A 26,892-nucleotide genomic window follows, 5' to 3' on the forward strand; every position below is an offset into this window, starting at 1 on the left:
GATGGGCTGTCTTGCTCTCTTTGATTCTTCTGACTTCTTTCCTTTAAGAGGCCAAGTTTGAACTAACATGAGCAAAACTTTTAACTACAAAATACTATGTAAATATTGTATTAAGTAATCACATTGAATTGCAATGCTGTTTAGCTGTTTCATAAATGCCTGTCTCCTGCTCCCCTTCTGCCACTAATTTACAATTTACTCAAGGAATTAGTTTTTGTATGCCTTTAATATTCATGATATTTGATCTTTGAGGATGGCATTTATAAATCCAGAAATATTATCTTTATTGGTAGGCTTAACTGAAGAAAGAAAAGAGAAATGGACAGCATTTTCCACTAAAGACATCAGTACTCTAGTGAACGTAGCAACTAGTTGATGTGGCCTTCTCCATGAAACAACTGGCATAAAGCATTTCTTCAAAACCTTTCTCTTCCATATAATTTTATTCTAGAGTAGTTTTTTAATGGATAACAAAGTTATTTAACTAGATTAATTTTCTTTTAGAGACTGTGTTGTAATGCAGAGAGCTCTTAGGAGCTCTTAGGAGTCCAAGTCCAGACTCTGCCACTTGCTAACTCTAAACTTACCATCTAGTTCTTCTGAGACTCTGTTTCCTATCTTGACAAATTAAGACAGGCTAGATCTTGATTCATCAATTAAAATTTTGAATTTGGATAAATAAACATTATATGTCTTCCTTAGGAGAGATCATGTGTTCCCTTGTTACTTAGTCAGATGAAAAGTAATACCTAAAAGCTCTCAAAATCTGAACATGTTAGATGTTTAGCACCAGCTAAATAGGAGCCCAGAGTCCTTATTGAAGGTCATAGGAAATTTATTTAGATTTCATGTAAAATATTTCATTATAAATATATTAAGATTCAAAACTATATTCCCCTATATATATGAAATTATATAAAATGCTTACACAGATACAGATAAGAAAATATGGAGTGGAAATAGTTAAGGCATTAAGGTTATGCATGTTCAATTTTAAGGTTACTTTACTATATGCAATTTTTTATAATTTTTACTTTAAAAGTTGTATCATCCAATTCTAAACCTATAACTTACTAAACAATGAAATTAGTTTAATTAGAAGAAAAATATAATTCAGGTTAAATAATTTTAGATAGTGTCTTTTATATGTAATGTTTATTAACTGTGATTGAATTACAATAAAAAGTAAATCCTTCACAATATCCACAGTGTTGAAATAATTTTAACACGCAAATATACTAAATTAAAAACACATAAACCATGTATCCTCAGTGCCAGAAAGTTATTTTAATAACAGAAGTTGATGTTTTGGTTTAGCAGTTAGCATTTTCACATTATTCCTCTATGATAATTCTAAATTCTTTATCCTTCTCCTGGCTGCATTCCAATCTGGATAATCCTGTTCACCTAAATTTTTAATGTGGTTTCAATTGGATGTTGCAGGCTTCTTTACTTTCTGTCATGTACAGTTGTGTAGTGGTGAGCATTTCTATTTCTGAGTGTGTTGCAGTAATCCCTTTGTTTGGTTTGTCTTTTAGAACATGCTTAAAAAATGTTACCAAGCTTGTTAGAATCTTCAAGATGAGAGGTTATGAAACCATGAATGTCAATGTCAAAAGCTATTATTAAGCAACTTAAGAGGATTATGTTCATTGTTGATAGGTTTAGTTTTTATTGAACCATACAGCCATTACTGCTTATATAAATATCCATACTTCATCATCAGTTTGTCAATAAGCAAACATACCTTTTATTTTGTATCAGAACATACTGAATTTTCATTTTGGTTATTTTTTCATTGTCAGGCTAATAATGATTTTCTCCCTACATGGATTTAATGTTTAGGGATAAATGATAAGGATGTTTGAGTCAGCAAATCCTATTCAGATGATTCAGAGAATGCTGACTACAGCCTCCATGAAGTTGGAGGCTGTAGTCTTATGCAGAAGAGGAAACCATTCTCAAAGGAGGGCCATCAGAGTTTATTTGGCAGAAGGTACAGGTGGGACTTCTTTTGGCTAAGATACATTTCCCCACATTTTTTGTTGTTATTGTTTTGTTTTGTTTCCTGAACAAGGCTCTTCTATCAGAGGAACAAAATAAAATCTCAATCTTAGGAATCTGTACTGAAGAATCACCTCCAACACATGAAATAACATATTTTCAAGTTATTTATGTTGTCATCACTGGAAATTACAAGCAACTGGAAATCTCTTAACCATCTATCAATGGTTTGAATAAACATAACTACAAGCTGTATGTAAACAAATAAAAATAAGGGCACATTTAAAAGGAGGTAAATGAAGGCATAAAAATTGAAGGTCTTTGTGAACTAATGTGCTTTGATTTACAGAATATACTTATATTTTGTACATTACTAAGTATAAAAGCATGTGTGTATATATATATATATATATATATATATATATATACACACACATTTGATATGTGTGTGTGAAAGAAAAAAAGTGACACACACACACACACACACACACACACACACCCCTAAACCAAGTCCAAATCCTAGCTCTAGCACATAGTTTTAATATGTCTGGTAAGTTTATGGTATCCTCTTCCATAAATTGAAGTACATAATACTTCAAAAATGGCTGAAATACAAAATACTCGAAAATTATTCATGCTTTAAAATTCTGTCCTTTAATTATATTACAAAGAGTTTCCTGGTTAATATAACCGGGGTCTAAGAAAAAGTAGAGGTAAGATTTTCTTAGGATTCCTAGGAGATCACAAAGATTATAGGAGAAACTAAGTTCATTTTAATGCTATGCAAAACAAAGTATTCCAATGCCAGTCTTTATTTGTGTAAAAAGTAAATGTAAGTGATTGATTTTTTATTGTGGAATATCAGAAATCATCATAAGACCTATGGTTTTATTTTATTTTCCTCCCAAAACATCATTTTTAGAATGATCATAAGTCTGAAAGTTTAAGTAAAGCGTCACATGCGTAGTACATCTTTAAAATCTCTTTTCTTCCTTTATAAGATAATGCAAAGCCTATGAAATTTAGGGGCAAAAAAATCACACTCCTTAGAAAGAATTCTTCGGTGATTAGAAATGTTACCCAAACTTCACTCCAGTTTAAAAGAAGCTTAAGATCTATCAGGAATAAGACAAATCTACAACTTCAAAGGATGGCTTGAAGCCTGAATACCAAGTAGAATGCACAACTGGAAGGAATGACCTTGGGAGAGTAAAGGAGTAGCTGATTTACCTGTCAATGTGGGTCAAGCCAATACCTGTAACAACACTCTCCTTTCAAAGTCCCAGAATAGTTCCTTCTTCAAATAATTTATATCATGCAACAAAATATGTATTGTTATAATTACTGCAAAATAATATGTCTAAATAAAAAAGGAACACGTGAGTGTTAATTTTAGCAATTTTTGTATATAATCATTACCTTATTCAAATATTATAACAAGTTAGTTAGATAGGAGATATTATTATCCTTATTTTCCAGATGAGAAAATCAAGTTTCAGGGATTTAAGTCATTTTCAAAGGTCAATCAAGTAGTGAAGAGCACAGCCAAGATTCAAACAGAGTTCTTCATTACTACAAAATCCAAGTTCTTCAATAAGATTCAATAAGAACGCTTGTATAGCATAACACATCATGGTGTTCCACAATGCAATAGCCATTTTATAAAGAGCAAAAGAAAAGGATTCGTGTTTCCTTTTCAAAAAGGAAATTTTTTATTTTTAATGGTCAAATATAGCTCGGTCCCCCTAGTTGTCTGGGAAGGAAATGTGTCTTGCATAAGGCAATGTGTCAACTCATTTTCTAAAATAAACAAAACAGGTTATTGGGAATAACTAATTAAAAGAATCTTAACAAAATCACCTAGATGCAAATTATGCATTAACCCACAGCTTCTACATACAAAGACTTAAAATAATGTAACAGATTTATTAAACTTTTTTTGTATAAACCTCTAGTTTTTCCCATTAAGGGTCAGATAATAATGGCCAGTGTATTTTCTGTATAAATTCCTCTTCGCTTGGCTCTTTTTAAATTCGGTTCCATTTTCTATGTGCTATCTGGCATCCTCTGTAAATAGTTACATTTTTCCCTCAGATGCCAATGTCTTTTAGAGTCTTGTTATATAGATGTGAATAGCTCGTAATCTTTGCATTTGTAAACGGCAAGCATGGACTTTTGCTCCCTTGAAACACGGTCTTTACGAAGCTGGTGGCGTATTATTCTCATTAACACTTGGAGAAAATTGTGTTTGTCCAGCTGTTCTCTGTGACCTAAATGTTTGTTACATCTATATTTTCTTTGCTGTGATCTGCATTTTCTATCATCCTTCATCAAAGAGAATGATATTCTGTTTCATAGAAAGGAAAGGCCATTTGTGTTTTGGGGCATAGGCTGAAATCAAAATTCATTATGTCATGATACCCTGAGAAAACTTACACATCTTCTTAAATTCTACATACCTTCAGAGCAGCACTGCATGATGCATGATGGCTACCATGCCTCATTATCTTAGAACTAATATAGCATATGCTTTCTAAAGTGACAACCCCCACTAGAGTCTGAGTTCCATTAGGTGTGGTATTGTAAGAAAAGGATGCTGAAATAACTCTGACATTTATGAGTAACCTATTTATTAGAAATCATTTAAAGAATTAATATTCAATTAAATCCATAGACTATTTAGAGTTCAAGGAAGTACAGCCCAATAAAGCTTTCTGTGATGATGAACTGTCTTACAAACTATTCTGTTCGTTGATGGATATTAACAACATGTGGCTTTATACATGGCTAGAGTGACTAAGGAAATAATTTTTTAAATATTTTTAATACATTTTAATTTAAATAACCACATGTAGCTATTGGCTATGTTGCTGGACAGTGCAACACTAAGGGATTTTAGAAACTACTTCAACTGGCTCTCAATTTACACAAGGTTATGCATTTATCCACCTTAAGTACTCTAAAGAATTCTTAATTATTGATTTACGTATACATATATACATATAAATGGTAGTATTAAAAATCTTTATGAAATATATCATTTATTTTTGCAATTGTCACAGAAGTAGCCATTGAATTTTCCAACAGTACATGAAAAGACAGATAATTTTTTCAGATTATATTTTATCAAATGTATGCCCCATGAGATATTAACATCAATTTTGAAGAAATAAATGTCAGTGAACTTTCTCCTCTAAATTGCATGATAATCTGTAGATTACAAAAGCAATAAAAAACATTTTGTGTTTTTATTAAAGGCATATAAAAGCAGAAAATAAGGGCGCCTGGGTGGTTCAGTCATTTAAGCGTCCGACTTTGACTCAGGTCATAATCTCACAGTTAGTGAGTTAGAGTCCCATGTTCGGCTCTGTGCTGACAGCTTAGAGCCTGGAGCCTGCTTCAGAGTCTGTTTCTCCCTCTCTCTCTGCCCCTCCCCCGCTCTTTTTCTGTGTCTCAAAAATAAATAAATATTTTTTTAAAAATTAAAAAATAAATAAAAGCAGAAAATAGGTCATAAAATAAAGCAATTAAAATTACTACTGATATATGCATTAATGCATTTTTCTATTAACCATGCTATAGTTGCAAATAATTGTTATTACTGAAATATAATGTCTCTTGTCTTATAAACTCAGAATTTATAATAGTCCAAATTATTGTACATAGATCACATATGGCATGCAGACTAATTTTTCACGAATTGATGAATAAAAGAAGGGGAGCTGCAAATGAATGAGACAAATGTTTGGATCTTAAACTGCATTTTCAAAGGAAATATCAGAATGAATTAAACTATAGGGTCTGACCAAGAGCAATGTTTTTCTCTGCAGAAATGTGATTCTAATTAATAGATACATGCCAGACACAGGAAAGCCAAATACAACTGCTGTTTTTATAAAATTATTTTAAAACAATGGCTTAGGAGGGGCTAATGGGCCTGTTACTATTCTCTACCTGTTATTCTCTCTCTGAGCAGGCTTGGAAGCTGCCATCTGCTGGAAGTTGGAACATGCAGTTTCTTTCTCCTAGCCCAAGGGTAAGAAGGAATCAAATAAATAAAGAAATAAATAAAATCACAAGATGTGTGGCTTTTAAGTGGAAGAGATCCAATGACAGACATGGGTCCAAGTCTATTGCTCACCAAGCTGGTATCTCATTCCTCCTTTATGGGGAAAAATTATTGAGTTGTGGACCCAAGGTGAGGGGCACTTATACTAGAGACATTCTTGTACGTGGAAATAAGAGGATGTTATGCATTGAACTGGTTTCCAACCAAGAGCTCTGATGGAGATGTACAACAAGATTAATGCTGTTTTCATGCCTGCTAACACAACATCCATTCTGAAGCCCATGGATCAAGAGGTAATTTCAACTTTCAAGACTTCTCATTAAAGAAATACATTTTGTAAGGCTGCCATAGATAGTGATTCCTCTGATGGATCTGGTCAAAGTACATTAAAAATATCCTGGAAAGGATTCACCAATCTAGATGACAAGAAAAACATTCATGATTCATGGAAAGAGGTCAAGATATCAACATTAACAGGAGTTTGTGAGAAGCTGACTCCAACCCTCTTCCCGATTTAGATGTGGTGGAAATAGCAAGAGAAGTAGAATTAGAAGTAAGGCCTGAAAATGTAACTGAATTGCTACAACTTCATGATAAAACCTTAATGGAAAAAGAGGTTGCCTCTCATGGAAATGATTAAAGAATGTAGTTTCTTGAGATGGAATCTACTACCAGTGAAGATGCTGTGAAGATTATTGAAATGACAGCAAAGGATTTAGAATAAACATAAACTTACCTAATAAAGCAGCGGCAGGGTTTGAGAGGATTGACTCCCAAATTTGAAAGAAGTTGTACTGTGGGTAAAATACTATCCAACACTGTCGTATGGTAAGAGAAATTACTTGTGAAAGCAAGAATTAATCAACATGGCAAACGTCATTGTTGTCTTCTTTTAAGAAATTGCCACCGCCACCCTAACCTTTAGTAACCACAACCCTGATCACAACGATCAACATCAAGGCAAAACCATTCACCAGCTAAAAGATTATGATTTCCTGATAGCTCAGATAGTACTTTTTAGCAATAAAATATTTTCAATTAAGGTATGCACACTGTTTTTCAGACACAGTGCTATTGTACATTTAATCAACTACATTATAGTATAAACATAACTTTTATATGCATTGGGAAGCCAAAAACATCATTTGATTCACTTTATTGTGATACTTGCTTCATATCCAAAACCTGCCTGTATTTTAATGAGAAGTGTAAAAAAAAGGAACTTCCTTCATTATATTCTGTTGATGGTGGTACAGGTGGGACTCATGGGGTTCAGGGAAAAACTACACTTTTAATTTTGCTGATGAAAGGCTAGGAAGGAAGTAGAATGGGTCTCAGAGCAAACTGGAAAATGATCAGCACATTGCTTAATAGGAAACAGAACAGAAGCCCTTTCTGTCTGCAGATTGTCTCTGGCTAATGGAATTCAGATTTCGGCTGTTTTCCTGATCAACACATACTCGAACTCACGTCTAGCTTTATGAACATACATATTCCACATTATAAGGGGCCCAGACAGCATCTGCCTCCATTCTTTTCCCTCTAAAGCACTCTCTCCTTTCACCAGCTGGAATAGTTTTTCTGGCTTTCTCTAAGCTGGTAGATACTCCTTTACAACATCATATTCTATCTTATAAATGACATAAATGATATATAGATGATATAGATATAGGCATACTTCTGGGAATAAGTATAGGTATAGATGTAGTAAGAAAACTTCTCAATTTCTCTTTAACAAAACTTGACCTATAATACTGGCTCAGAAATGTTTCACTTCAAATTCCTATTTTTGAAATTAAAAGTTTATATTCATTGTTTTTCTCTCAGCATTTCAATTGTAAGGCAGAGGGTGTTTATGATTGAATATGGATACAACATAAAACTATGCACAATATATATTAATATATTTAAAATATTTATCGTTTTAGTAAATATGCTTGTCATTTAAATATAAATTTCAAAGTTGAAGAAGTTGCATTTTCATCTTTGAGTATTTTTTATTTTAAAATAAAATAGTTTTTAAAAATGTGTTCTATTGAAAGGTAAATAAAAAATAAATCAGTTATTAATTTTTTTTGTTAGACCATATTTTGGCTAGTTCCAGAAATCCATTTCTCGTTGTCATTTATACATCCCGAACGTATACCATCTACATATTTGTTTTTAACGAGGTATTGTGGTCAAACATTTTTTCCATATGTTGTCCTATGTTAGGACTAGGGATACAATAAATAAGTCTCTAATATATTTTCTAGCCACTATACCTTTATTCTTCCCATTTCCTACGTGCAGAATGACCTATCAAGCAACACTAGTTTTAAATGACACTTAATCTAATAACCATTCATGGATCCTCCTGGCTAGAAGTACAGTCTTCCTTCCTTGAATTCCTTACTGTGTTTTACATTATTCATATGCTTCTTCATCTGTATGTCTTTGCAATATATTTAAAGTCTACCCCCATCATTTAAGTAATAACATCTGAATGGGACTATCAGCCTTGTATTTTCCACAGTGATGGGCCAAGAGCATGTATTAAATATGTTATATTTAATAAATTACATGCTTATTAAGAAACATATTTAAAAGTCATAATGTTTTTCCCTTAAATACTAAGAAAGTTTGAATTATTTCCAATATCTTAAATTCATATTTAACTGCAAATTATTATTTCTAAACTTGCAGTTGCAAAATCAAGTCAGGTATAATAGTGAAAATTTTAGGGTTTTTAAATTACTAAAAAAGACCCCACGTGAAAGAATTTATTGGCATAATTGAGTTTCCAATATATAATTGAATGCCAACTACAGACATTTATTTACTATTTAGCAATTGTTTCTTTCAAAAGTATTTACTAACCTAGACTATAACTTACATGTTAAAATTAAAATTATTAGCAAAAACCTGGGTTGCTCTACCCCAAAGCATCTTCAAATGCATTGTACACTTTATCTCCTGAAATGGCAGTAGCCAAATATGAAAATGTGTTACATGCTTTCTGGTTGCTGGAAACAGTATGTATTAAATAGAACAAAAATCTAAAAATCTATACTGAATTAACACCTGTGTTGAAAACCTTATCTAAGAGAAACTTAGCAGAAGGGATAAAATGGGAGGTTAAATTCATAAACAAAAGGCACTTCCAGACCCAGAAGTTCTCGTTCCTTTTAAGACCAGTAAAGCAAGAACTTAACCTTGACACTATTGCAGTTTAAGTTCTATAATTACATTCTTCAGAGTTGACATTTTCACCTTGGTAGGCATAATAAGGCAATGCAGATGCAGGCTAAAACCAGTAATTTCAGCATTCTGCTTCCTTTCACATGGATGATAATAAGATACGGCAGTGAAGCATGCATGAGCCTCCATTTAATTGTCAGTACAGTCTTTCATTTAAACAGCAAAATAGTTAACAGTAAGCTTATAAATGTGGAAAGCATGCAAAATAGAAACCGTAAGTCTGTTACCTTTAAAAACACCTCACACAGAAAAGGCCAAGTATTTAAAATGTGTTTCTCCCACCCTTTAAAGAAGTCAAAACTAATAGAAAATACATGACTGGAAAAGATAATTGGACCTTTCTTCATAGAGAATCAAAACAGTTTGCTAAAACATCTCTAAACATATAATCTTTAAATGCTAAATATATAGTTTAGAAAAACGTGAGAAATCATTTAAACTTGAAATCAATTTGCACTACTTTATGTAGATTATCTCTTAAATTCATAATGTGTTTTGAGTAGAATTGGGTTTTATTTCTAATATAAAACTACCAGGAAAACATGCCTTAGAAGATCAGCTATTGTTAACATTAAGAATGTAAACATGGCTCTAATTTTTTTGTTTTATTTTTGAATGGATTTGTCTTTTTCAAAATTCAAGGAGAATATAAAAAGGTATTTACTGCAGCATTCCCTACTTCCCCCTACTTTCTCCAAAATCTACAGGCAACATTTTTAGAATTACTTTTTTTATTTAAACTTCAGGAAAATACTAGAACAAACTTATTGTTTAAATATTAAATATTTTTATATCTTAAAACACTATGAAATCATATGGAAAGCAGCACATCAACACACATAATATGGCTAGCATATCGTTTCAAAATTGATCAAAGCAGTAGGAATAGGAAGTAATCTGGAATTACTGGTTTCACTTATTTTGAGCTCTTCTCAGTTTCTTTTTCTCACTTCTATTCATCTCCTCAGTGTCTAAATAACGGAAAGCCCAGGGTTCAGTCTGGGTACCATTTCTCTTTCTATCTTACTCTCTATCTGATCTCATTTAAATACTGATAACTCACTTATTTATATTGTCTGACAAATTCTTCCCTATAAAAACTTTATATCAGAATACCTAACGGCATACTTGAAGCTTCCACGTTTCAAACAGCCTTCGCTACACCAAGCTGATACTCTCCTCCAAACCAACAGCAACCACCTGTAGCCTTACTCACTTCAGTTTACCAACACAGTTCTTGTTACCAAAGCCCTGGTTGCTATCTTACATGTCTTCTTCCTCTCTGCACCATACTTTGTCCTCCTTAACCTGGCCTTTGTTATTTCTCTGACCTCATCCCCTAAGCTTCCAACATTCAGTCATTCACTCTGTTCCTGACATTTTGCTTTACTGCTGTTCCTGTACTCCGAGGTGTGTCCCCATTCAAGGCCCTGACAGGTGAAATCCTCTCTGTTTAGAACACTCTTTCCCAAGATATCTGTATAGCAGGCTATTTCACGTTTCTCATGTCTTAATTTAAATCCTGCAGGCTTATCCTTGTACATATATCCAGAATTTGACCATCTGTCACTATCCTGGAGAATGCCACATTCTCATCACACTTCTGTGTTATGTAATAGTCTCCTCATTGTTACAGTGGTTCTACCCCTGAATGCCTTTCATGCATTTTTGACATAGCAATTCAAGTGACTTTGTTAAGGTTTAACTCAAATTAGAATATCAGGATAGATGTCAAATTCTATGAATTACATGGTTCCATATAATCTGGCCCCTATTATTTCTGTCACTCTGTAACTGTATCAGTCTCCTTGTCGTTTCTGGAACACTCCAGGTGTGTTTCTCTTCACCTCAGAGCATTTGTGATTGCTGCCCACTCCATCTGAAATTTCTTTTCTTTTCTTTAAACCTTTGGGCCTTTATGTATTTTAAATTACATATACATATTTATAAATTTTCTTTCTCAATACTGGAATGGATTCTTATTACAGCATGGACTTTGTCTCCCCCACCCCCACCTCAATACAGTATTTCCAGTGCAAAGAACAGTGTTTTACTTGACAGATATTCAATAAAAATTTATTGAATCAAGGATTTTACATAGAAATATGTGTTTACACATATGTGAAACATATACTTTATGATTAGCTCATCTGTAAAATTAATAAAACACTTTCTTTTTATAAACTTCCTTAAAAATTATTCAGCCACATTTCACTAAACCAGTAAGTGAAAGTGCAAAATTCTGTTCTGAAAAAATCTAGTCTTCACATCAAAAATAAAAGGCAGATTTCTTTTAACATGCAAACCCAGCAAAGGTTTATGTTATCCTAGTAGCTGGTCCAAAGGGCTTGAAAACTGAGTGATTGTTATGCCACATATTTAATTAGCTTTTATACTTAATACAAAATTTCCAAGAAAGTTGTACTGAAAAAATATAATTTGCAAAAGATTGCAAAAATGCAGAACTAAGATAGCTCTCTTTTCCCTAATCGTTTATGAAAAACAGCCTAAAACAATGACCTTTTGTTGTTTACATTTTATGTCTGCAGAAATGCTTTATAAAACACTTACAAAAAAAAATTGTGAAAAGGTCAGTGACATATAGCAACACTGTTGCTGCATAATTAACAGAACTTTCTTTTTATATCTTGATGGGATATTTTGGCTGCTTGTTGGCAATAGGAGCACATTGACATTAGGAAGACATGAGACACTATCGATCATTTTGATCTGGCAACTGTAACTGAGTTCATTAGATTTTGACAATTACTTGATGCTACTTAAATCTCAGCAGCTATTGAAGTAGTAGTTATACTAGCATTAATTGAATAACCAATGTGGGGATAACAGTTTGCACATTTCTGGAACTATGTTGCACAAATAGTTATCATTTAGCAGCAGAGCATCTCTTTTCAATTGCATTCTTTAAACTAAACATCAATTTAAGAAAACCATGGCAAGAGAAATACATACAAACATGGACCCTTGAACAGCCGAGTTACAATCTAAAGCCTCTCAGACTAAATGCACTGAATAAAATGGTCTTAGAATAGATAATGTTCAATAAGTTAACATTTAAAAGTTAAGCCATGTAACATAAAACTCTAGCTTTCTGGACTCTATAGAGAAAAAAAAAAAAAAGGTTCAGAAGGTGATCCTTACTCTCTTATGGTTACGGTGACCAGAGCAACCGTCCTCACTACTTGCCACTAATCTTGCTTACACTGGAGATTATTGTTATTTTCACATTTGCTGTCGCTGCTTTACTATATTCCTTGAAGCAGACGAAAAAAAAAACCTGAATATATTTTATTTCTATATTTATTAAAAGATAAGTAGATAAATGAGAGATAAAGAAAGATAAAGAGAAATCAATTAAACCAGTGTTTAAAAATATTAAAAAAAAAAGCTGAGAACTTTTGTGTGCTTATGTCCAAATGAGAAATATAACAACTTTTCAAAATATGCAAGCAAACTCATGCTGTATCAAATAATATAATTTACTTATACACAGAACAAATAGTTTCTGTGACAAATATGACCAATATTTAAAAAATAAGTGTGCTTAAAATTTACTTCACTAAAAGAGGGATAGAAATTTCAGAACTTTATGGACACATTAACTTGAAATTTAACTTTGTAGTTACTGGTGACATGTTCAGAGTATTTACTGCCCTCTTTACCTGGCTTTCATTGCCTGCAGGGTTACTCTCTGGTACCTTTCCGCAGGTAACAGTATACATCTCACTCTAATGTAAGTCTAGGTTTGTGGGATTGAACATTATATAATTTAATGGCATTATTTTAAGTAAAATAATACAATATCATGGTTATAAAATAGAAGCAAAGTAAATATTTAATTAGCATGGGAAAATAACTCATACCAAATTTTAAGTTTTAAAAAGTTTGCTAATTCTGCAAACATCAGAAAATAACATAATACTTGTATTATCTACCTAACATATCTCCATAATACTTTCTTTCTCTTTCTTTCTTTCTTTCTTTCTTTCTTTCTTTCTTTCTTTCTTTCTTTCTTTCTTTTTTTTTTTTCACTCTGTTCAAGTGTCTTCACTTTTTTTTCTGAGTAATTTAAAAGTCAGTAGTCTGTTTTCTAAATTCTAATTCTAAATTTTGTTTTCTAAATTTCTAGATTGATACATTCTTCATTCCTAAATTCTAGAGAGTTTTCTTTCAAAAACTAGAAAACAATGGAACTGATTTTGTAATTAAATGATGTGAGCCTTAAAATAGCCCATTCTCTCTATCTCAGGATTGTAGCACATGAGAAGAAATCTAGACAGTCTGTGCCAGGGTCTGAGTTGAGAAGACAAGGGGTCTAATTTAGAAAGGGGAAAGCTGGCATTTGCAGGGCAGAGTTTCATTTGTGGAGGAAACTATATGAAGAAGAGCTCCAGAAGGAAACTGCTAAACATTAAACTATCTATGCAGAAGGTAAAACTCTAACCGACTGAGAAAATAAATGTCAGGAAGTAATAAGCTTAATCATTTCCAGAGTTTACACAGGGCTAGAAGACATTCATGTTTTCTCTGCACAGACCAGAGACATCTCACTGAATAATGAAAACATTCAGTAAGACTCCATTAAATACTAGGAAACAAAGATTGATACGTTCAAATTCTTCTTGTTGGAATGAATGCAAGACACAGACAAGAAAAATCATCTGTAAGGTGCTAGGTAAGGCCACATGGGGCAATTCTATAATTTAGAATTATGGAACCAGCAAAAATATTTTGCATAAAATGAGGAAAATTAAATACTATTTCCAGCAAAGCATTTAGACAATTTGTCGCCAGCTAACGTACAATATATAAATACTAAATAAAGTTTTTCAAGATGAATTAAATCATAGTAAGTAGAAACTCAGAACTTCACACTGAAAAGAAGACTAACCAAATTAGTAAACATGTGAATAAACAGAACTTTTTCAAAAGATTTCTTCAAAAGATAATTCTTTAAAGTAGAAATAATGGCGATGCATTGTATCATTTAAAATACATGCAGAACTAAAATTATTAAACAACATTACAAGGATGAGAAGTAAGAGCCAAAGAATACTTATATAAGGAAGATATGTTAAGTTAAATATAAATATTTTAAGCCTTAGAGTGACCCATAAAAAACAATGAAACATAGCTAGTAAGCCAAGAATGAAAGAGACGTGATATTTAAAAAATCTAAAATGGACATGGAGATAGGCGAGAAAAGAAAAAAAAAAAAGCAGTCGGGCAAACAGAAAGCAAGTAGCAAAATAGCAAAAATAATAGCAAAAAAAAAAAAAAAAAAAGACTAAAAGCCAACCAAATCAATAACTGAATTAAACATAAAAGATTTAAGCACAGTTAAATGGAAGATTTCCATGCTGAGGGAAACTAAAAAAAAAAAAAAAAAAAAAAAAAAAAAAAAAAAAAAAAAGAACAGATCAAAGAAACAAGTAGATAAGGAAGTAGTTCTTTGAAAAATCAGTAAAATTGATACTCTACACATACTCATCTAGAAGAAAAAGAGAAAGGACTCAAATAAATCACAAATGAGAGACAAAATAACAATCAACAGAATTACAATTATAAGAGAATATTGTGAAAAACTATGTGCCAACAAATTGAACAACCTAGAAGAAATAGATAAATTCCTAGAAACATTTAAATTACCAAAACTGAAACAGGAAGAAATAGAAAAATTGAACCAATGAACTACCCGCAAAGAAACTGAATCACTAATCAAAACTCACAACAAACAAAAGTCCAGGACCAGTGGATCCACAGGTGAATTCTACCAAATATTTAAAGAAGAGTTAATGCCCATTCTTCTCAAACTATTCCAAAAAATAGAAAAGGAAGGAAAACTTCCAAATTCATTCTATGAGGCCCTCACTACCATAATACCAAAAACAGATAAAGACACCATAAAAAAAGAAAACTACAGGCCAATATCTCTGATGAACTTAGATGCAAAAGTCCTCAACAACATACTAGCAAACTGAACCCAACAATAAACGAAAAAAATCATTCACCATGATCAAGTGGGATTTCTTCCTGGGATGCAAGGGTAGTGCAATATTCACAAACAACATTATACAACATAATAATAACAGAAAGGATAAGAGCCACACAATAATTTCATTATTTTTAATTATTTTAATGTTTGTTTTTGAGAGAAAGAGAGAGACAGAGCATGAGTGGGGGAGGGGCAGAGAGAGAGGGAGACACTGAATCTGAAGCAGGCTTCAGGCTCTGAGCTTGTCAGCACAGAGCCTGATGTGGGACTGGAAATCATTCATTGTGAGATCATAACCTGAGCTGAAGTTGGACACTTAACTGACTGAGCCACCCAGGCAGCCCTGTATGATCATTTCAATATACACAGAAAAAGCATTAGAAAAAAATACAACACCCAATCACGATAAAAACCCTCAACAAACAAGGTTTGAAGGGAACATACCTCAATGTAATAAAGGCCATATATGAAAAACCTACAGCTCACATGATCCTTAATGGGGAAAAACTGAGAGCTTTTCCTCTACAAACAGCAACCAGACAAGGATGTCCACTCTCAACACTTTTATTCAACACAGTACTGGAAGGCCTAGCCACAGCAATCAGACAGCAAAAAGAAGAAAAGTCATCTCAATCAGCAAGAAAAAAGTAAAAGTTCCACTATTTGAATATGACATGATACTCTATATAGAAAACCTGAAAGACCCCACCAAAAAATTGCTAGACCTGATACACAGATTCAGCAGACTTGTAGGATGCAAAATCAACATACAGAAATCTGTTGCATTTCTATACCCCAATGATGAAGTGTCAGAAAGATAAATTAAGGAATTAATCCCATTTACAAGTGCACTCAAAACAGTAAGCGACCTAGGACTAAACCTAGCCAAAGAGGTGAAAGATCTATATTCTGAAAACTATAAAAACAAAACAAAACAAAACAAAAACAAACAAAAAAACTAAGGAAAGAAATTAAAAGGGACACAAAGACATGGAAATACACTCCTTGCTCATGAATTAGAAGAACAAATGTTATTAAAATCTCTATACTACCCAAAGCAATCTGTCAAAATACCACCCAGATTTTTCACAGAGCTAGAACAAACAATCTTAAAATTTGCATGGAACCACAAAAGACCCTGAATAACCAAAACAGGGTTTCTTGAAAAAGAAAAGTAAATCTGCAGGCATCACAATTCCAGACTTCAGGTTATATTACAAAGCTGTACTAATCAAAACAGTGTGATACTGGGACAAAAACAGACACATAAGGTCAAAGGAAGAAAATAAGAAAATCCAGAAATGAACCCACTATATTGTACATTATTTTCAACAAAGTAGGAAATAATATCCAATGGGAAAAAGACAGTCTCTTCAACAAATGGTGTGGGGAATACTGGACAGCGAGATGCAAAAGAATGAAACTGGACCACGTTCTCACACCATACTCAATACGGAGATGTACTGAGATATTTTACTTCCCAGGAGGAAGCAGACATTAAGAATCTATTGTATAGAGTAGCATCACACTGTTTAAAATTACCAACAGTAGTGGTATGGAATAAAGTATAAATGGAAGAAAAAACCTTTGGTAGTTAAGGACCTGTGACACTTAATTGTTATGTGGGAAACAGATTATACAGGTTATATTATCAGATGACTTCTTTTCATTGTAACAATTAATGTATCTGAGAAAAAGATAAATTACACGCTGTAAATTTCTTACTCTAAAACACAAAAGAAAAACGAGAAACTTTCAATGACATATTTTCATGAGTCCCTTGCCTCTCATAGTCAAAGGCTCAAATCTAGGGCTTTATTTAAATGCTGTGCAGTAAAAGTGTTAAAACAACTCTAAGCATTTCACTCTAAGATGAATACCCTAGTAATAAAGGAAAATTGGTACAGGGATATTTGGATTTACATATATTAGGATAAGAACTTTGAACCATTTTTAATCTGCCTTATCCATGTGGTAACCCATCATACCTCTTCTGAACAATTTAGCTTTCTGCTTCGTGAAGTGTTTTTTTTTTTTTTTTTTTTCCCCTTTCCCAAGGGAAGTTCCCTCAAGGGATTCAGATACTCATAACAATACAAATCTACCATTGGCATTGTTCCTATCCTTGTAACAAAGTCTCAAAGATAGCAGAAGATCACAACATAAAACAGAGATTCAAGGCCAATGCTGGAAGTAAATAGCCTCTACATAGAAATACTTATGTAATTTATTAATATGTATCAACAGGAGTCTGTGGGAGCCTGTATTGAAATGATTTCTAAGAATATTAGACAAAGAAGGACAAAATATAATCTTATGTTGGGATACATATACTGACATGTGTTTCTGGATTTAACATATTGGCTCACACAGAAGGAAATGTTAGATAATCTGCTAGTTTGGCTAATTATTATCTGGACTCAAAAGTGGCCAAGAATCAATGAGATATCCTGGCTTATGCTATATTAAAGTCCAAGGTTCAGGAATGCAGGAAATGTTTCAGTCACTCCTAATCCAACCCTTTGGGGGGGGAGATCGAAAACACACCCTTTGCCGAGTCATTAGTAAATTAATTACTGAGTGAATCATAAGTTTCTGCATTTTGACAACTACGAAGGGAGTTAAAATTTATGAAAGGTATTACTGTGCGGGATACTCCACATGTCAGTTCCATGACATCAGTGAGAATATTGCAAGCCCAAACTGGCAGAGGACAGGGGCAGTTGTTAATAATCATAGAGAAAATGGATGTAATAACATCTGTAAAATGGAATTACAAGCAGTGTTTTCACTAGCAGGTATCTGTGGTGAGATTCGAAAAAAGAACGTCTTCCATTTAGCAGACAGTTAAGCTAACTTTAACAGTTAAGCTAACAGTTACACTCTCTACAGAACAGAAAACAAATTTTGAGAATATCAATAATGTCAGACAATATCACTCCATTATCTTGTTAAAGCAAGACAAAAACAAGACAATACCTTGATCATGTCCGAATATGGACAGCTGCACCCACATCATGCAGCCACAAAATAACCAAACATCTCCCTCTTTCTTCTAACATGATTGACTACTGTATCTTTTCCAATGAAAACACTTATTCTACTTTAGCTCTTCTTAGTTGGGAAACAAAATTTATTAAGATAAGCAGTCAATTGTCCTGCCCCCAATCCATTCTTACCAAGATGTTCCACATTTCCTCTGGTGTGTTCTTCTTTATTGCAGTCAGGTAATCATTCAAATTTATGTAATTACAGACATGTTTCAAAGACCTCATGGTCTTTGGTCCCAGGTCTTTATCAGGTAGTGTTTCCAACAGGTTTCAACTGACATACTTAACATGGCCAAAAAGGCCCCTCAACCTAAAACAGCCAACAACTGACAATACTTGAAGATAATTAAGTAAATTTTAGTTAATTAGTATATCTCAGAGCATATCTGATAGAAGAACTTTAAGGAACTATACTGCATGACTTTCCTGTTAGAATAGATTGGATATTAATCCAGTCTTGCAAATGGCAAAAGGGCAAACCTGTAGAATTAATGATAATCTTGAGAGAGTCTTTAGGGAAGCCTGTGATGTGGATGTTTTCAGAGCTCTTTCTACTCTTTTGTCAGTGGCTTAATAACAGAAATTGCAGTTGTCGTATGTAAACAAATGATAGGCTGGCAGATTGCTTCACTACGTGAATTTCAGCATTTGGCTAAACAGTATTAAGAGACTTTAGATTAAAAAAAATGCTTTTTAAATACAGCTCAAAATAAAATAATGGCCTTAAAAATTAAGCAGCTTAATAAATCTGCTCTTCCCTTAATGGGCAACAACAGTAACAAAAACAACTAAGTATTTTTCACAGGAAAACTTGCTGACATTATTAATAAATTGCCAGTGAAAATTTATTTTATGTGTCTTCACTGGGTAGAAAAAGTAATAGAAGCTCCTAAACCTGAGGGAATATGAATTCATTCTAAGCAGGACTGTGGTACCTAATGTCCATTGATTCTCCTGAAACAATGATTTTCCTACCATTGTTTGTACCACTTTTTTGAGTCACAAGAATACTTCAGGTGGTAGAGATTTAAAATGCCCCTGTGGCTAATCCCTTAAAAAGCCTGTAACTATAACTCCTGGCCCTCTCTCTAGCCAACATATGCTCCTTCTCTGTGACACCACTCCAGAAAACTTAATAGAAAGAAAACTTTTATGGAAATAGGGCAGTGAATTCAAAGCTCTTCACAGGTTCTTTCAGGAAATAGTCGAGGATACTTCCATACATTAATCATTTGTACATCAACTGGATCCAAACACAAAGGACTGGACCTGTTGTGGAAGATTTCATAAAAAAAGCAACATAATTTTTTCATTAGATCTTGAATACTCCTACGTGGCCTGTCAAAAAGCTTCTCAGATTTCTGAGCTATAAACAAACTTAAGAGCTTACACTTCCTGGTGACCTAAGACAAAAATTCTGTTCTTGTAGCCATTCATTTTTGGTGGACCGGTAGACTTTTGTTTTTCCTTGTTTTTCACTTAAATACACACAATCAGTATTTGTTTGCTTTCTCATAGGATAATCAACAATATTCTTGGACTGAAATGTCTGTAGCATTTCCCCATTTTATTCTATCAAATCCTTGATCAAGATATATGACCTTAACATTCTCTTAGACTCTTGTTTAATACAATGTATAAACAACCTATTGGTATTCTTAAAAAAAACAAGTTCTGCAACTGATTCTTTTGTTAATAGCTTTACCTCAGAAGGGAAAGGAAGGCTCAGAAGAGAAACTGAAATTCTGCTGGAAAAAAATTCATTATTTGAAACATAGTGTAACCCAAGATGAAATATAATAATATAGAATCCTAAGAGATTACAAGCTATTCAAAATGTTCCTAGTTCAATGACCAAAAATTAATTTTGTAGATGTCTAAGACTAGCTGAGCATTGCTGGTTCTAAGTGCTAAATTTTTCTGAGGTCACAATCATCCTCTTTATATAATCTAGGCAAATTTCCTGTTTATGAACCTCAACTCTGGGAAAATAAACAAGAGCAAGGCTTTTATTACCTACAAAATGCCCTACAACCAGAGGCATATGTAATATATTTGAAGTCTAAATGGTTGCAAAAAAAGAAACCAAACCTCTATGATATGTTCTTTTTTTTTTTTTTTTTTAGATGATTATTTATTTATTTTTAACAGAGAGAGACAGCATGAGTGGAGTAGGGACAGAGAGAGAGGGAGACAGAATATCCCAAGCAGACTCCACACTGTCAGCATAGAGCCCAACGCAGGGCTCAAACTCACACACCCTGAGATCATGACCTCAGTGGAAACCAAGAGTTAAATGTTTAACCAACTGAGCCACCCAGGTGCCCCACAACCCTAACCTCTAAAGCAAAATTATCTTTAGCAATAATTATAAAATTACAATTATGACGATGTACAGAAAAGAAATGTAGGTACTGATAATCTTCTTATGCATAAGTTTGTATACATAATAATGCCAGTAGAGATTATGAAAACATAAATATGGACAAAAAGAAAATTATAGTTATAGGAAAGGAGGTAATAATAACACTATTCTTTTTCAGAAAGGGTGGAAAACATACCTTTACAATGGTCTGTTGCAGTAATGCATAGCAACATTACAGTTTCTTTTTTCTTTTTTTTTTTTTAATTTTTTTTTAATGTTTTTATTTATTTTTGGGACACAGAGAGACAGAGCATGAATTGGGGAGGGTCAGAGAGAGGGAGACATAGAATCTGAAACGGGCTCCAGGCTCTGAGCCGTCAGCACAGAGCCTGACGCGGGGCTCGAACTCATGGACCGCGAGATCATGACCTGAGCTGAAGTCGGCTGCTCAACCGACTGAGCCACCCAGGCGCCCCTTTTTTTTAAATTTTTTTTTAAATGTTTTTATTTATTTTTGGGTCTTTTTTTCTTTTTATAACTTAACCCGTGCAAATTTGTCAGTGGAATTCTCAAAATTAGTTTTATTTGCACATGCATGTTCAGTAGACAGTAGAGTCAGAGTAATCAATGTATCTTCTCTCATAATTGATTGACAAACAGGTTTCATAAATTTTATTTCTCAAAGATTTCTCCCAAATAAAGCAGCAGGTACAAAAATAATCAGGGAAAGTCTCAAACATGAGAATAAGTTTGTGTTTGTAAAAGTTTCATTTGATAATAAATTTCTAAAATTGTAATACTCCCCATGTTTATTTTTCTTTGGGACTATTTCTAACAGTTTTCAAATATCTTCTAAATTGAAAATTTTCTACTAATATAGCTTCACCAGAAAATTTATCATAAATTTATATTTATTAAGTTAAAGACTTCCAAAGATTTTTTAATCTACAAAATAAATATTAAAGATAAAGATTAGAGTGAACTTTGACATTCATCTGATTAATTGCTTTAATAAAAGCATCCAGTGCATAATGTAAATAATTGAAGCTTTCAAACACTGACAGTTGATTTTTTCCTTCCTAAAAATATAAGTCCATGAATTCTGTTTTTTTATGTATGTAAATTGTCCTTTCCTTACATGCTATTGTTACATAGCTAACTCTGGGCAATTTGTGCACATCAATATTCAATAAACTATTTAAAATTTGCATTTCACTGGGCATTACTGAAGATTAAATCTGGCTATTGACAAATATTTGTGTCTGATTCACTTCATCTAAAATTCCATGTCAGAAAAAATTTCTCAGAAGCGAAAAATTGCATATAGCAGAGACCACAATTGGTTCTAATATTCTCATGTCTGCATTTTAAAATGCATCAGATGAGGGGCACCTGGGTGGCTTGTTTGGTTAAGCGTCTGACTCCTGATCTTTGCTCTGGTCATGATCTCGTGGTTCATGAGACCGAGCCCCATTTTGGGCTCTGCACTGATGGCACAGAACCTATTTGGGATTCTCTATCTCCCTCTCTCTCTCTTTGCCCCTCTTTCTCTCTATATATGTCAAAAATAAAGTTTATTTAAACTTAAAAAAATAAAAAAATATTTCAGATGATACTTCTAATGTTGAGTTGTCCGAAACATATCTTTATCATGAACATAGCTGAATACTAAGTACTACATCTGGTCTAGGAAAATACTTTCACAAGTATTCCTACATTTTGCAGAATTTTTTAATGATGAGGTGACTGAAAAGAATAATTTTCCCTTCCAAAGGTAAAAAAAAGTTACAAAAGAAGAAAATTTCAAAACAGTGTATTTCACAAAATAATGAATGTGCCATTATTGCTCATTTTGGCTCTACTATGTAAAACAGAAATATGAAGTACCACATGGGTTGGAATTCTTTGAATTAACTTCCATGTAGAATACAATCTGATTAATGGAAGTAGTGAGATTAACTAATTTGAGCTTTTCATATTATATATATATGTATATATATATAAAATATATGTATGTATATATATATATACTTAAATATACACGTATGTGTATATATATATATATATATATTTAGATATACACATATAAATACACATATTTGTGTGTATACCCATATATTTATGTCTAAACACATATTTACATATATAAGTTATATCATAAATAATAGCAATTATTTAGAATTTAGAGAAAAAGATAACTTTCTTTTTTCCCAGGATGTACATTACTGACATTGTTAGAATTAGTGGTTTGCTCCCTCTGGAACCCAAAATATTATTGTGCAAGTGTCATACTAGCATTTGCTATCATCCATAATGTATATAATAGATTCACGTATAGATTCAATGCAATCTCCATGAAAATTCCAAGATTAGTTTGCAGAGAAATGGGAAAAAAATCCTAAAATTCATATGGAACCACTGAAGGCCACAAATAGCCAACGCAATCTTACAAAAGAACAAAGCTGGAGACATCACAATTCCTAATTGCAAACTTTACTACAAAGACATAGTAATCAAAATGGTATGATATCAGTATAAAAAAAACTGACACAAAGACCAATGAAATGGAGAGCCCAGAAATTAGCCCATGCATATATGATCAAGTAATATTTGACAAGGGGTCTAAGAATACTCAGTGGGGAAACAGTAGTCTCTTCCTCAAATGTGTTCACAAAACTGGATATTCAGAGGCAAAATTGATCCGATCTTCTACCAGTCATAAAAAATTATCTTGAAATGGATTAGACACTAATAGGTCATACGCAAAACTGTTAAAATCCTAAGGAAAAACAAAAAGCCAAAACAAAACAAAGGGAAAAAGCTCCTTGACATCGGTCTTGACCATGAGTTTTTAGATATGACACTGAAATCACAATCAAGTAATAATAATAATAAACTTCATAACTAAATAAATAATAAATAAATAAAATAATAATAATAAACTTCATAACTAAAAAGCTTCTGTGCAGTTGGGGTGCCTGGGTGGCTTAGTCAGTTAAGTGTAGGGCTCTTGATGTAAACTCAGGTCATGATCTCTTGGTTCATGAGATCAAGCCCCACGTTGTACTTTGTGTTGGCAGTGTGGAGCCTGCTTGGGATTCTTTTTGTCCCTCTCTCTCTCTGCCCTTGCCCTACTCACAAGCCCACCTGCTTTCTGTCTGTCTCTCTCTCTCTCTCTCAAAGTAAACAAACTTAAGAAAAAAAAATGCTTCTGTGTAGCAAAAGAATCCATCAGCGAAATTAAAATGGAACCTACAGAATGTGAGAACATATTTGCAAATTATATATTTGATAAGGTAAATATCCAAAATATATTAAAAACTTATGCAAATCAATACCAACTGAAACATACAATCTGATTTAAAAATAGGCAAAGTACCTGAATAGATATTTTCCAAAAGAAACAACAAGAATATGAAAAGCTTCTCAATATCATTAAGCATCAGAGAAATGTAAACCATAATGAGACATCACCTGACATCTGATAGAGTGGTTATTATTGTAAATTTAAGAGATGACAAATGCTGGTGAGGATGTGGAGAAAGGGAATCCTTATACTATTGATGTCTTTCCATTATAGGACACTTACGGAGGTTTCTCAAAAAATTAAAATAAGACTACCATTCGATCCAGCAAACACACTTCTGGCATTTATCTGAAAGCAATGAAATCACTATCTCATTAAAATATCTGCACACCCATGTTCATTACAGAATTATTCACAATATGAAACACATGGAAGCAACATAAATGTCCATCAACAGATGAATGGACAAGGAAAATGTGACACACACACAATGGAATATTATTTATCCATTAAAAATATCCAGCCATTTGCCACAGCAAGATTAGATCTTGAGACATTCATGCCAAGTAAAGTCAAAGCGAGAAGGACAAATACTGTATGATCTCATTTATACATGGATTCTAAAAAGCTGAACTATATAGAAACAGAGAGATTGGTTGTTACTGGGGGGGAGGGGGTTGGTAAATGGAGAGAGGTTGGTCAAAGGGTACAAATTTAAAGAAGGAATAAATTCTAGGTGAACATAGTTAACAATACTATATTGCATATATGAAAGTTTCTAAGGAAGTAAATCTTAAATGGTGTCTTCATATAAACAACAAATGGTAATTATGCAAGGTGGAGGTATTAAATAACCTATTGTAAACATTTCACAATACACACTTATCAAATCTTCACATTATTCCTCTTAGACTCACACAATGTTATGTCAATAACAGCTCAATAACGCTGGAAAAAAAAAAGATTCTTGGATGAAGCAGATGTAGGACAAAACAGCTTCCACGCAAAATGATAAAACACAATTTTTAAATCAACTTGATTTTTCCTTTTATTTACTATTTATTCCAGTTACTACTGTATTTTGATACCTCTTTGTGGCCATTTGGCCTCTGATGGGTGTTTTTACATATCTCCACCATATTATTCTTCATTTCATTCTGCCTTACTTACTTCACCTAAGAAAAAAACAAAACTCTGGTCTTTTTCTCAGATTATCATTTCTGCTCTAAATCTAACTGATGCCCAAATTTGTTATTTTTCATGTGATGCTGATGACGCAAATTCAATAACTATTCCTTTCACCACTCTGAAAGCATATTTTCTTCAACAGGTTTCTTGTGATACATAAATTGTCCTATCATTATCAACCTCAAACTTCAGTCTTACAAGTATTGGTTTTTACCTCCACTCCAGGTAAAAAAAAAAAAAAAAAAAAAAAAAAAAAAAAAAAATGCTTTCACCTTAATAATATTAGAATTGTCAAATTGAAAAGCTCACCAGGGGAAACCAACGTTGCATCGATCCTTGCTACTGGAACCAGTTTGCTCTCTTCAGAGACTGCCTAGCCTGATTTGTAGATGCTATTTATACACCCTCAGAAATTAATCTTGCGTTCAGGGTCTCCTGGAAGGCTATATATACCTGTGCACATTTGGTAGGCGCTGCCATTCACTCCCTCGTTGTGAGTCTCAAGAGGTCTTGTTCCGGCATGGCCTTTGGGACAGAGGTTTTGCACACCACGGCTGATGCCCCTGGGTACAGGCACTGGCTACGTTTTGACTTAGTGCTGCGTGGGGTAGAGAGGGATTGAGGTTGGCTTGATAGGTGGTGTGAACCAGACTCCTCACGGAGAAGTTTCGGGAGAGGGCTCTCAGGGGCTTCGCACCCCGGAGTCCCTATTGGCGCTCACAGAACTCCCAAGATCCCGCGAGATCTGACTTCGCGGTATAGCTTCTTGGGAAGAGCGTGGTGGCAGCCTGATCGCGTCATAGTCTGAGCTGCCCCTGACTTTCAGGTCTTCCAGCCGGCACTCTCCTGCCTCTCATTCAGGACCCGCACTCACTACTCCCATATACCCGAAGCCAAGTAGCGCACCCTGTGGTCTTCAACTGTACCCCTGTTTCCTTCCTGGAGAACTCCACACTGCACCCGCCCTGGCCAGCAGGGCGGCCTTAAACCTTTCTTTTTTTAAAGGAAAAAAAAAAAAAAAAAAAAAAAGAGGAAACAGCAAAATTGTGTACTCCTCCCCATTAGTTCACATCCTATAATCCCTTCCTCTTCCTGCAGAGTGTTGTGATTCCTCCAATGTGCTTTTCCCTCCTAAGGCAAAATAATAAGCATAATAACTGTGATTGACTATAATTGTGTTCTTATTCATCTTTGGCCCTGAGCTTCATTAATGTCAATCACTAACTGAAGATGAGGTCCCTGAAAATATAACAGATGATTTCTCTGGTAAAGCGGTGCTAAACATTTATGAGGGAATATCCAAGTGTGGTTAGCAGAAATCGAACTCACCTCATATTCACTTCCTAGAACCAAGCTGGTTTACAAACAAGTATATACTCCAATGGAGCTGGTTCACTTTGAAGTAGAGGCCTAGCATGTGACCACTGGTGCCTGCATTACATCTTCCTGGACCAGTCTTTGCCTATTTACCTGGGTATCTGTTCATTTGTCAATAGGGAAAAGAAATAGCTGATACTATATATATATATATATGTATATATATATATATATATATATATATATACATATATATATACATATATATGTATATATATATATGTATATACATATACGTATATATTTACACATATTTTATATATAATAATGTATAAT

At 33.4% G+C, this 26,892-nt stretch overlaps 1 long non-coding RNA gene across 1 annotated transcript; it reads right to left on the reverse strand.

Moving 5' to 3' along the window:
• Window positions 1–1,961: 1,961 nt before the first annotated feature.
• On the reverse strand, window positions 1,962–25,940 carry LOC122216996. Its single transcript, XR_006201237.1, has 2 exons — window positions 25,693–25,940; window positions 1,962–2,138 (listed from the first exon to the last, which is right to left on the reverse strand). It is a non-coding gene; the product is annotated as an uncharacterized LOC122216996 (long non-coding RNA).
• Between the last annotated feature and the right edge of the window lie 952 nt (window positions 25,941–26,892).

The sequence above is a fragment of the Panthera leo genome, chromosome B1 (genome assembly GCF_018350215.1).
Source record: "Panthera leo isolate Ple1 chromosome B1, P.leo_Ple1_pat1.1, whole genome shotgun sequence".
NCBI classification, from domain to species: Eukaryota; Metazoa; Chordata; class Mammalia; order Carnivora; family Felidae; genus Panthera; species Panthera leo.